This window comes from Pseudophryne corroboree, chromosome 4 (genome assembly GCF_028390025.1).
Source record: "Pseudophryne corroboree isolate aPseCor3 chromosome 4, aPseCor3.hap2, whole genome shotgun sequence".
Taxonomy (NCBI): Eukaryota; Metazoa; Chordata; class Amphibia; order Anura; family Myobatrachidae; genus Pseudophryne; species Pseudophryne corroboree.
In genome coordinates, this window is record NC_086447.1 from 350037197 (window position 1) to 350050059 (window position 12863).

The 12863-nt window shown below is 43.5% G+C and overlaps 1 protein-coding gene across 5 annotated transcripts in view; it reads right to left on the reverse strand.

Moving 5' to 3' along the window:
- The window catches only part of LPP (LIM domain containing preferred translocation partner in lipoma), an 870847-nt gene that overhangs the window by 19431 nt on the left and 838553 nt on the right, over positions 1 to 12863 (reverse strand). The gene's annotated exons all lie outside the window — the stretch shown is intronic.

A 12863-nucleotide genomic window follows, 5' to 3' on the forward strand; every position in this document is an offset into this window, starting at 1 on the left:
GCAAGGGAACACCCGCGTGACCGGGATGTCCGCCCTTGGATGCCGCGTCTTGTTGCCTACCAACATCCAGCCATGTGACTGGAGCACTGTCGAATCATCGAACGGGCCAAAATAGCCACGTCTGGCAAGGGAACACCCACGTGACCAGGACGTCCGTCCCTGAACGCGGCACGCGAGCGCGCCCCCCGTATAATTACCACAATGTCATGTGATGAGTCACGTGCCTGCAGGGGAGAAAAATAACATAACAATAATAAAAACGGAACCAATAATAGTCCTTTCTATTTCTTTATTTGTGGTGGATCCCTATATAATATGAGACCCATAGAGGGAACTATGAATACAGGTTAAGTATCCCTTATCCAAATATTCTGAAATACGGAATATTCCGAAATACAGAATTTTGTGAGTGAGATAGTGAAATCTTTGTTTTTTGGATGGCTCAATGTACACAAACTCCGTTTAATACACAAAGTTATTAGAAATATTGTATTAAATGACCTTCAGGCTGTGTGTATAAGGTGTATATGAAACACAAATGATTTGTGTGAATGTACACACACTTTGTTTAATGCACAAAGTTATTAAAAATATTGGCTAAAATTACCTTCAGGCTGTGTGTATAAGGTGTATATGAAACATAAATGCATTCTGTGCTTAGACTTGGGTCCCATCACCATGATAGCTCATTATGGTATGCAATTATTCCAAAATACGGAAAAATACGATATCCAAAATAGTTCTGGTCCCAAGCATTTTGGGTAAGGGATACTCAACCTGTAATTGTGTTGTTTACTGGCCTCCTCTATATGCCAGACAGCTAGAGTGAATGTGAAACACAAAAAGATGTTAGGTGGTTGCTAAGCAACTGCCCGGGATTTGTGCAATGTAATTGGGAGTGATGGGTCATGTGACCAAACCAGGAAACTGAATGTGTGAGCTTTTTGTTTTAATAAATGTGTTATAAGGAATTATTTTTATTTAAAATGATTGATATTTATTCTTCTTTATTAATGGGTCTGCCTGCTAGAAACCCCTATATGTGTTATATTGTATATTTTATACAGGTTGAGTATCCCTTATCCAAAATGCTTGGGACCAGAGGTATTTTGGATATCGGATTTTTCCGTGTTTTGGAATAATTGCATACCATAATGAGATATCATGGTGATGGGACCTAAATCTAAGCACAGAATGCATTTATGTTACATATACACCTTATACACAGCCTGAAGGTCATTTTAGCCAATATTTTTTATAACTTTGTGCATTAAACAAAGTGTGTGTACATTAACACAGTTCATTTATGTTTCATATACACCTTATACACACAGCCTGAAGGTCATTTAATACAATATTTTTAATAACTTTGTGTATTAAACAAAGTTTGTGTACATTGAGCCATCAAAAAACAAAGGTTTCACTATTTCACTCTCACTCAAAAAAGTCCGTATTTCGGAATATTCCGTATTTCGGAATATTTGGATATGGGATACTCAACCTGTATATGAAATGATGATGTGTCACCTGCTAATTAGCAGCCACATTGGGCTAAGAGGTATAAAAGGACACAAGTTGTCACCTCTGAAAAAGCTGCCAGGCGCAGCAAAATGCATCAGGTTATTACAGACCTCATTGGGGACCGCACTCAGCATGAACCGGACCAACCTCCTGCATTTGAACGCAGATTACACAGATTTATTTACCGGTACCTTGGACTCTACCACATAGTGTCACAGCTCTTGTGAGGACTCTGGTTACAATCATTCCAGGACATTCAATCCTTCAGTGACTCAGGTATAATATTCTTGGATTATTAAACACCATACCGGAACTCTTTGCAAAATGGCGTACAGGGAGGTATTTTGAAAGGAACGGATTTGTGAACTGTGCTGATTCTAAAACCCACTTTTGAGGTTTTTTATGTTTGTTTTTTATGATTATATGGAAGCCCTATTTTATCAAATTAAATTTTCTGATATTTAATACTGTTTATGTGGATGTGACAATTCATCAACAAAGCGCTGCTATTTATATTGTTTGTCTAATGCAGGCATTCCCAACCACGGTCCTCAAGGCACACTAACAGTGCAGGTTTTAGTGATATCCAGGCTTCAGCACAGGTGACTTAATTAGTAGCTCAGTTATTTTGATTTAACCATCTGTGCTGCAGCTTGGATATCACTAAAACCTGCACTGTTAGTGTGCCTTGAGGACCGTGGTTGGGAATGCCTGGTCTAATGAATGTGTTAATGGAAGACCATGTGGCTGCCTTACATATCTCTTCTGCTGAAGCACCACGTTGTGCTACCCATGACGGACCTACCTTACGGGTAGAGTGAGCAGAGACATTAGCTGGACCAGGGAGATCAACTTGAGAATATGCTTCTGAAATCATCATCCGAAGTCACTTCGCCAGGCCATCCTCTCTTTGAAATCCGTTGAGAACGAAGATAGTGTCTGTTTTTCTGATGGCACTGGTACGATTCACGTAGACCCTTAAGGCACGGACTACGTCCAATAATGCATTTCCCGCGGAAAGGTTTGGTCCTTGGAAGGCTGGGACTACAATTTCTTTGTTAAGGTGGAATTTAGATACCACCTTAGGAAGACACCCAGATTTGATTCTGAGAACCACTCTATCTGGATAAAAACTCAGAAAAGGAGGGTGACATAAAAATGCCCCTAAATCTGAAACTCTTCTAGCTGAAGCAATAACCAGTAGAAAGAGAACTTTAGCTGTCAACCATTTAAGATCCACTTGTTTTAGTGGTTCAAATTGGGCAACTTGAAGGGCCTTTAGGACTAAACTTAAGTCACAAGGAACTGTAGGAGGAACAAAAGGAGGTTGAATGTGCAGCATTCCCTGGAAAAAAGTGCGCACATCCTGTAGGTTAGCAATTTTTTTTTGGAACCATACAGTCAATGCTCACACTTGCACTCTCAAGGAAGCCACCCGTAGACCTTTGTCCATTCCTGCCTGAAGAAATGCTAGGGTCAAATTTCCGGTCACTGCGCCATTGAATATAGGCTTGCCATATTTGGTGATAAATGCGAGCTGAGGAAGGTTTTCTTGCTCTGAGCATTGTTTGAATTACCTGTTGTGAGAATCCTCTTGCTTTCAGGATGGAAGTCTCAAGAGCCACGCCGTCAAAGACAGTCGGTCCAGGTGGTTGTGATAGAAAGGACCCCGAGACAGTAAATCTGGACATTGAGGGAGTAGGAATGGAGCATCCATCGACATCCTCTGCAGAACTGTGTACCAATGTCTTCTGGGCCAAGCCGGAGCTATTAGTATCACGGCGCGCCTTCCTTGTTTTGCCTTTCGCATCACCATGGGTAACAGGGCGATTGATGGAAACACATAGGTCAGACAAAAGTGCCATCTCAATGACAGGGCATCCACAAAGGTCGCTTTTGGATCCTTTGTTCTTGAACTGTATGTGGGAACTTTGTTGTTCTGACGGGACGCCATGAGATCCATCTCCGGTAACCTCCACTTGTCTACCAGAGTTTGGAAGACCTTGGGGTGTAAAGCCCATTCATTTGCATGAATGGTGTGTCGACTGAGAAAATCCGCTTCCCAGTTTAGGACTCCTGGAATGAATACTGCGGGCAAGGCTGGATGATGAAGTTCTGCCCACTTTAACGTGTGACTTACTTTATCCATTGTTTTTTGGCAGCGAGTTCCATACTGATGGTTGAGGAATGCTACTGTCGTTGCATTGTCCGAGCGGATTTGAAGTGGTTTCCCCTGAAGGATATATCATTTGCCTGAATAAGTGCCATATATATGGCCCGAAGTTCAAATATATTTATTGGCAGGCAACTTTCTTCCTTGGTCCACTGTCCCTGGAAGCAACTCCATCCTGACACCGCTCCCCAACACAGCAGGCTGGCATCCGTTGTCAGAATTTCCCAGTCGGATATCCATAAGGGTCTCCCTTTGTCCAGATGGGATGTCTGTAGCCACCAGGCCAATGACCTCCTTACTTCCAGAGGAAGGATCATAGTCTGCGTTTTTATTGTCTGATGAAAACCATTCCATTTGCAAAGGATCAGACGTTGCAGAGGCCTCGAGTGGAACGGAGCATACTCCACCATGTCGAATGTCGACACCATCAATCCCATCACATGCATTGCTGCGTGAATGGATACCTTTTGACTGTGTAGCAACTCCTGAATCCTTGACTGAATTTTGGATATTTTGTTCAGAGGTAAAATTACTCTCCGAAGACCCGAATCCAGCACAGCCCCCCAAGCGAGTCATCCGTTGTGACGGAACCAGGGACGATTTTGCCCAATTTATGAGCCAACCGTGTCTCTGTAAACAAGTTATTGTCTGTTGCAAATGACACAGAAGCAATTCCTGAGATTGTGCCAGGATTAATAAATCGTCGAAGTATGGAAAAATCTTTATCCCCTGCTGACGGAGATAAGATGCCATTACCACCATAATTTTGGTGAATACTCTGGGAGCTGTGGCCAGTCCAAATGGTAGGGCCTGAAACTGGAAATGTTGCTGGAGGATAGTAAACCTGAGATAGCGCTGATGGGACAGTGTTATAGGAACATGTAGGTAAGCATCCTGGATATCCTCCGGCTCTATGGCCAAAATAATGGAACGTGAAGTCTCCATATGAAACCGAGGCACCCAAATGTACTTGTTCAGCACTTTGAGATTGTATGTGGACGGAACGACCCATTTGGCTTCTGGATTAGAAACAGGTTGGAATAAAAACCTTGTCCTCGTTGTGCAGGATGAACTGGAATTATCACTCCTGACTGAAGCTTTTTTAAACTTCTGAACTGCCTCTTGCAAAGCCCTGGCCTTCGTTTCCAGTGAAGACGGGCTGGTACAAAAAAAACCTTTGTGGATGGTGTTTCTTGAAAGCAAACGCATAACCGTGAGATACCACTTCCATGCAAAATTAAGAAGTGGGCCTCCCACCCTGGGGTACCCCAGGTGGAGGCCTGTACCATCAGGTTTCTGACTTGGAAGCCGGCCCTCTGGTAGCCCAATGCTTTTTAGTCTTACCACACTTGTCAGATTGAGACTGTTTGCCATAACCCTTTCCTTTTGCTTTTCCTTGAGTCCGAAAGGGCCGAAAAGGTGGAAGTCTAGGCTTGGATTTGTGTGTGGAAGGAAACTTCACTTTCTTGGAGTCTGTTTCGGACTCCAAAATACTGTTTAATTCTTTACCAAAAGAATATCTCCAGTAAAAGGCAAAGACTCCAGACCCTTCTTGGATTCTGAGTCAGCTTTCCATGTACGTAACCAAACCGCTCTGCGAGCTGCTACTGCTAAGGCTGATGCCTGAGAGGCAATTGTACCCATATCCAAGGCTGCTTCTTCCATAAAAATAGCCGCCTGTTTGATATGCGCAATATGGGAGTTTTGCTCTCTAGATGCCATTGAAAGGTCATCCTCTATTGTATCAGCCCAGACTGCCACTGCTTTTGCCATCCAGGCTGAAGCCATGGCTGGTCTTATGAGTGCTCCAGACAAGGAGAAAATGTTTTTTAGAAAACCATCTATTTTCCTATCCGTGACATCATTTAATGATGTTGAAGGCAGAGGTAATGTAGATTTTCGCACCAATCGAATGACATGCGTATCTACTTTGGGAGCCAACTCCCTTTTTAAACAGTCCCCACCCGGAAGAGTATAATGGGAATTCCATTTTTTTGGAATTCTAAACTTCCTACTGGGCATAACCCAAGCCTCTTGCATAATTTCCGTCAGCTGTTTTGACCCAGGAAACTCAGTCCTAACTGTCTTGGGACGTTTAAACACAGGTGCCTTAGATTTTAACAAAGGCTCTGCTGTCTCCTCTAAGGATAGAATGGCTTTCATAGCACTAATTAGCTCAGGTATATCCACTGAGCTGAGGCCTTCTTCCTTGTCTCTGTATGCAGACCCGGAGTGCGATGAGTCCTCATCTGAAACATGTGTAGACTGTGAAGATGTTGTTTCATGTCTATGTGATTTACTTACCACCTTTCAGCCTGTTTTTGTTGAGAGGCTGCCGATTCCTGTGCTGGATGTGATAAACCCCAGGTAAAATGTTGCATGTAAGGGTTAATTGGGTAACCTATCCCTGGTATAGGGGCTGGCATTATCCGCTTAGCTATACTGGATAATGTCTGTGCAAAAGCAGCCCATGGGGGTTCAACTTGAACATGTGCCTGCCTTGGATTATTCAAGAGGCTTTAGTGAAAACTAAAACAATTTGCACATAATCCATTTTGAATCAGATCCTGGGAGGTTAACCCAGCTTTGCAAGACAAACATGAAATGAGTGTAGGTGCTGCTGTGGAGAGTGTATCCTCCTCACCCTAGCCTCTCTTAGACATGATAAATAAATCACACACCTGTACAGTTTTCACTACACAATTTGTGACTGCAATCACTTTAAAATTTTGTTAAAGTGACATACAATCCGATCCCTCCCTGCCTTGCACCAGCATTGAAGATCAGAATACACAGAAACTGACAGAATTATAGTAAAGTCAGCAATCACACTAGCAATCAGTCACAGGTTGTACATTAGTATAATAAGCAATATGAGCACATAATCAACTACATACACATTTCAAGTATGTTGGAGAAACATTACTGCATTACCTTATATAGGAGTTTAAAAGTATTCAGTCGCACAGCAAAAGAAAAAGCAGCAATAGTTTACAGACTCATATGCATTAGGCACTTATCCAACTATTCGTACTCAAAGGTAGAGACTTAGGGGCTAATTCAGTAAGGTTAGCAAATTCTACTAATTAGCAGAATTTGCTATCCTTTAGATTGCATGCCGTGGGCCGCCCATCGCTGGGCAAGGCCGCCCAGCATGCTGACTGGAACCTCGCCCAGTTGAACAAGCAGAAATTGCAGAGCGTTCAGAATTTCTGCTTGTTAGCAGAAACTGTGGGAGCCTCCTGCCGGCGCAGCTTAGCTGCGGCCGCAGGAGACTAGCCGCCAGTTTCCTGATTGCAGCAGCTGCGTGTGACGTCACGCAGCTGACGCGATCACGCCCACTACACGTCCGCCTCCGCCCACCGTTCGCGTCACCCAGCCCCCGCAACGCTCCGTATCCTCCCTGGAAATGGAGCGTTGCTGACTCCCACCCCCCGCCTCTGCCTGACTGACAGGCAGTCGAATTTTCTGTGGCCTACCCGCAGAAAGTGCAGGCGTATGCGCAGGATGGGTGCTGCGCATGCGCCCGCATCTTTTCAGCAAAAATTCCGGTTGGATCGCACACTGTGAATTAGCCCCTTAGTGCTGTATCACCCGGCTCAGAAGAGTGGGATACAGGGAGATGTCACCCCGCTTCCAGGATCAATCAATACGTTAGTGAACGCTGAGTGGATCCTGATGCTATTAGTGTACACAACCGCCCCGTGAACCTACAGTGAACACAGACGCCCAAGTGAACACCGACGCACCAGTCATACAGCTGCCTATGCTGCGACTGGGTCCTTTTAGATATACAGCGTCTTAGACGGAAGCAGGAACTCAGTTCATGGCGGGAAACTCAGAGGAAACTGGTCACGAACCGGGGGGAGGGGCGACCAAAGGAGCATCTTACTCCCCACTGCTGACATCAACCCTAGGGATCGCGGCCTCAAAACTACCCCCCTGGAGCCTATGATCCCTGAGGCCTAGCGCTGGTGCACCCGAGGTGGCAGCCGCGTCAGCGACTGTTTGGTAGTCTCCATCCCAAAACAGTCTGGCTGTGTCTCGCGTTTCTCTTACTAAGCGGAACCAATGCCTTACCTTCTCTCCGTGCTCCGGCCACAGCCTGGTAACGTCTGCTGGACTTGCTAGTACATCCTACACAGACGCTCGCTGAAACAGCACTGTACACGTGGGTAAGCGTTGTCACAACCCGGCGGGTAGTTGTTGGAGTGACTCTTTCTAAGGTACGTATAAGACGCTTTTTAGAAAGATTGCTCAACAAAAATAGTAAGACTATAAAAATAAAAGAAAAAAAGCTTATGGCTGCTAAAAACCAGCAGCCCATGACCATGGTCCGGCTCCTGCCGCACCAAATAAAAAACTGATTTGCCTGAGACAGGAGGCGGGGATATGGGGATGGGCCCGTTGCATGCTGGGAGACTGAAAGCTTTGATTGTTTGGTGCCAATCCGCTGCCGCTACCCTATATCCCAATGTTATCCTGTGGATAATCTGTGGACCCTGCAGGAGAAATACTTTCTTTTGTGGTAAAATGAGCATATCCATGTGTAAGTTCACTTTGCTGCAATCTTATTGCAATGTGATAATATGTATACAATTATGGAATCTAAGGTAAATGTATTATACCTATACTTATTGTGTGGGTATAACACTTCCTGCTTGCCACTGCAGGAAGCAGCAGCGCCGAGTTGTATGAACATCAGGGAAGTTGGAGCAGGGGAGTGAAAACTCCTCCCTCCGGTGATTGCTGCCAGCGCCCCACAGTGCATCAGTCTAGTGCTACTCATGTGAGATCTCACATGCAGCCCGGAGCCGGGACCCGCTGCAGCGGAAACAAGCGACAGGTTGTTTTTCAGATATGGAACTCATATTATAAGGCTTGTACACATGCTACTTTGAGCCTAATTGAGATGTGATCGTAGCAGCAAATTTGTTAGCAAATGGGCAAAACCATGTGCACTGCAGGTGTGGCAGATATAACATTTGCAGAGAGAGTTAGACTTGGGTTGGTTATATTGTTTGTGCAGGGTAAATACTGTCTGCTTTATTTTAACGCTGCAATTAAAATTTCAGTTTGAACACACCCCACCCAAATCTAACCCTCTCTGCACATGTTATATCTGCCCCCCCTGCAGTGCACATGGGGGGTCATTGTTCGCTCGTTGCTGATTTTCGCAACGGAGCGATTAAGGCAAGCATGCGCATGGTTCGCATGCGGTTAGTATTTTAACACAAAACTTAGTAGATTTACTCACGTAAGAACGAAGATTTTTCATCGTTGAAGTGATCGGAGTGTGATCGACAGGAAGTGGGTGTTTCTGGGCGGAAACTGCCCATTTTCTGGGAGTGTGCGGAAAAACGCAGGCGTGTCAGGGAAAAACGCGGGAGTGTCTGGAGAAACGGGGGAGTGGCTGGCCAAACGCTGGGCGTGTTTGTGACGTCAAACCAGGAAATAAACGGCCTGAGCTGATCGCTATTTGTGAGTAGGTCTGGAGCTACTCAGAAACTGCTAAGAAATTTCTATTCGCAATTCTGCTAATCTTTCGTTTGCAATTCTGCTAAGCTAAGATACACTCCCAGAGGGCGGCGGCTTAGCGTGTGCAATGCTGCTAAAAGCAGCTAGCGAGCGAACAACTCGGAATCACCCCCATGGTTTTGCCCATTTGCTAACAAATTTGCTGCTACAATCAGATCTGAATTAGGCCCTTTATTTACAACAGTACTATCATTATTACACTACCAGATGCCCTTGTCCTTACCCCTTCTCTCCACAGATCTCTTGGTACATGTCTGAACAACAGGCAGCACAACAATGGAAGCCACCCAAACACTGAGGAAGTGTACAATTATTTAACTGTCTCAACGTATATAGCAATACAGGCCACAGGCATGTACAGTACAACAATTAAGGGCCCTACACACTGGTCGATACCAGTGAAAGATATGAACGATCTCGTTCATTAATGAACAAGAAACCGTTCATATCTTTCAGTGTGTAGGCACCAGCGATGAACGATGCGCGGCCCGGCGCTCGTTCATTGCTGGTGCCGGCTCGTTTAAACATGAAACTTCACTCCCCCCGTCACCTCCCACCCGCCGCCGGGTCACCCGTTGGTGGGTCGCTAGGTGTGTAGGGCCCTTTACCATTTTTTATGTAAAAATAGTTCCCAAAGCTTTGTCTACAACAAATGGTCCAAAAGAAAATGGATTCTATTCCATTTAAAGCCTGTAAATGTTTTCATATATTAGAAACAGTAAATTCTATGAGTCTGTATACTGTCCCAGTGAAATAGTACCATATATTTACCTAGTATATAACTATCTGCTCTGAGTCTAGGACTACCTATATTTGGTTTTATAAATGTGTCTGTATACTGTATATTTATAAATGACTTGTATATCTGTTTGCATTGAACCAAGTCCTGTTTATATAACTCGTGTGATTTACTGAACCGTAAGAAAATAGATGTACATTCAATTGGCAACAGCTTACAGAATAACATACACAGAACACATCCCTTGAGACTTGAGGACATTTAAATAAAGAGAGGGATCAAGAGAGAAAGTCAGTTTTAGGAAATTCTTATCGTGCTAAACCAGGATTTAAACACACCATCCAGGGATTAGGGGGATTAGGGAGAGAGTTTTCATTTCCCAGTCCACAAAATAAAGATGTTGTGCACTTATCCAAGAAAGAAACTTGTGTGCACAAAAAACCCAAAAAACAAACAAAGCTGGAATCCTAAAGTGTCATACAAGGTATATGTTTTCTCACATTAAAGTGCATATACGGTACAGGAACAGGAAATTGTCTTTATAAAGCAGACCAAGCTTTTAAAACCGGAATTATTTTGATTGCGCTCACACTTTCTGTGCGGGGAGGGGTGCGCAAAACAAAACCTGACGTTCAGACAAATTGGTTAAATCTGCGATGTAACCAATTTGTCTGAATTACACTTTTTGTACATTTTCCAGTGTTTGGTAGCAAATAGTTAATTGTCATTGCTCTTATTTATTACCAGATTTTCATTCCAACCAGCCAGATCTGACAGATAATTGACAGGCTTGCAGATCTGCTCAGCAGAAACGCAGTATGTAGGTGATATAAAGCATCCATTCTTGAATAGCTGGTTGGTGAGGTTGAGAGATTACAGAAGTACCCTTCAACCAAAATTAAAATCACCTGCATAATTCCTGGACCCATCACTGGACAACCAAGTGAAGCTGATGCTTGCGGAAGTGGCAGCACAAGCAATGACGTTTCTAAATGTCATTATGACTGACGGAAGTAAGGGACCTATGTTCTTAAAATATATTTTTTTGTGTAAAAGTCTCCATTCCCAAACATTTATTGCATCACTGGTTACAAACAACCCTTACAGATTTTTCTAATGCTTCATTTCAGCATTTATATTGTATGGCACAAAAAAAAAACCGAAGTGTGGTTACAGAATAACATTGTCATTTTTTGTCTGCAAATGTTACAGCCTGACAAGCTGCAGCAGTAGTTCTTCCAGTATGATGTGCCAGGAACATGTACTATTTTGGCACAAAGCCTCACAGACGTTCCATAAAGCAGCCATACTGTGCAGTCTTGCTCATTAGGATTCATCCTTGTCATTGCATTATAAATATGAGAAAGATGTCTGGTTTGTGTAAAAGAGCTTTGTTCAACTCTATGATGTCAGTTTGTGAAGATAGTTTTCGGGAGCAGTCTTAAGCCATTTCTGTCAGAGACCTCTAATTAAATATTCTCTTGAATTTGAAGACAAATCAACAAGATATAAACGTACAGATGTCAGTATTGATTTCCTGTAGTAACCGAGGGGTGTAATGTGCAATAACAGCCACAAGAATCCTACGATACACTTCCCAGGTCTCAGTGTTACTTACAATGAAGTACCCACAGTAACCGCATACCTGTAGTTCTGATAGCTGGGCAAATGACTTATATTCTGGCCAATTTCATTAGTACAGGTTGAGTATCCCTTATCCAAAATGCTTGGGACCAGAGGTATTTTGGATATCGGATTTTTCCGTATTTTGGAATAATTGCATACCATAATGAGATATCATGGAGATGGGACCTAAATCTAAGCACAGAATGCATTTATGTTTTATATACACCTTATACACACAGCCTGAAGGTAAATTTAGCCAATATTTTTTGTAACTTTGTGCATTAAACAGAGTGTGTCTACATTCACACAATTCATTTATGTTTCATATACACCTTATACACAAAGCCTGAAGGTCATTTAATACAATATTTTTTATAACTTTGTGTATTAAACAAAGTTTGTGTACGTTGAGCCATCATAAAACAAAGGTTTCACTATCTCACTCTCACTCAAAAAAGTCCGTATTTCGGAATATTCCGTATTTCGGAATATTTGGATATGGGATACTCAACCTGTACTACTACTTGGTACTAAAATATAATATGGGAGCCCGACCGCCGGCATACCGTAGTGAACCCGCAAGTGACATATGTATTATTTTTATTTCACTACAGTATAACCATATTATATTTTAGTACCAAGTAGTAGTACTAATTCAGTGTACAATATATGCGAAACATAAATATTTTAGCTTATATTGACTTGAAATTGGCCAGAATATAAGTCATTTGCCCAGCTATCAGAACGGGTTCACTACGGTATGCCGGCGGTCGGGCTCCCGGCGACCTGCATACCAGCGCCGGGAGCCCGACCGCCGGCTTACCGACAGTGTGGCGAGCGCAAATGAGCCCCTTGCGGGCTCGATGCGCTCGCCACGCTATGGGCACGGTGGCGCGCTACGCTATTTTATTCTCCCTCCAGGGGGGTCGTGGACCCCCACGAGGGAGAATAAGTGTCGATATGCCGGCTGTCGGGATCCCGGCGCCGGTATACTGTGCGCCGGGATCCCGTTAGTCGGCATACTGAAGACCACCCGTCACTTGCATATGAGAGTAAACAAAGCGCGTGGAGTAAATTTTATATGCAGGTGTTATTTCACATTCTGCAGTGATGGTTATACAGGATTACAGGTATATAAAAGAGCCATGTGTGAGTGGGTTAGGGGTAAGTCCAACTTATGTTAACCAACTTAATCATTTTTTAAAAATGCAGATGTCTAAGGTTTTTCTTGAGGGGCCAACTTTCTTAATGACTTCGCAGTAACTA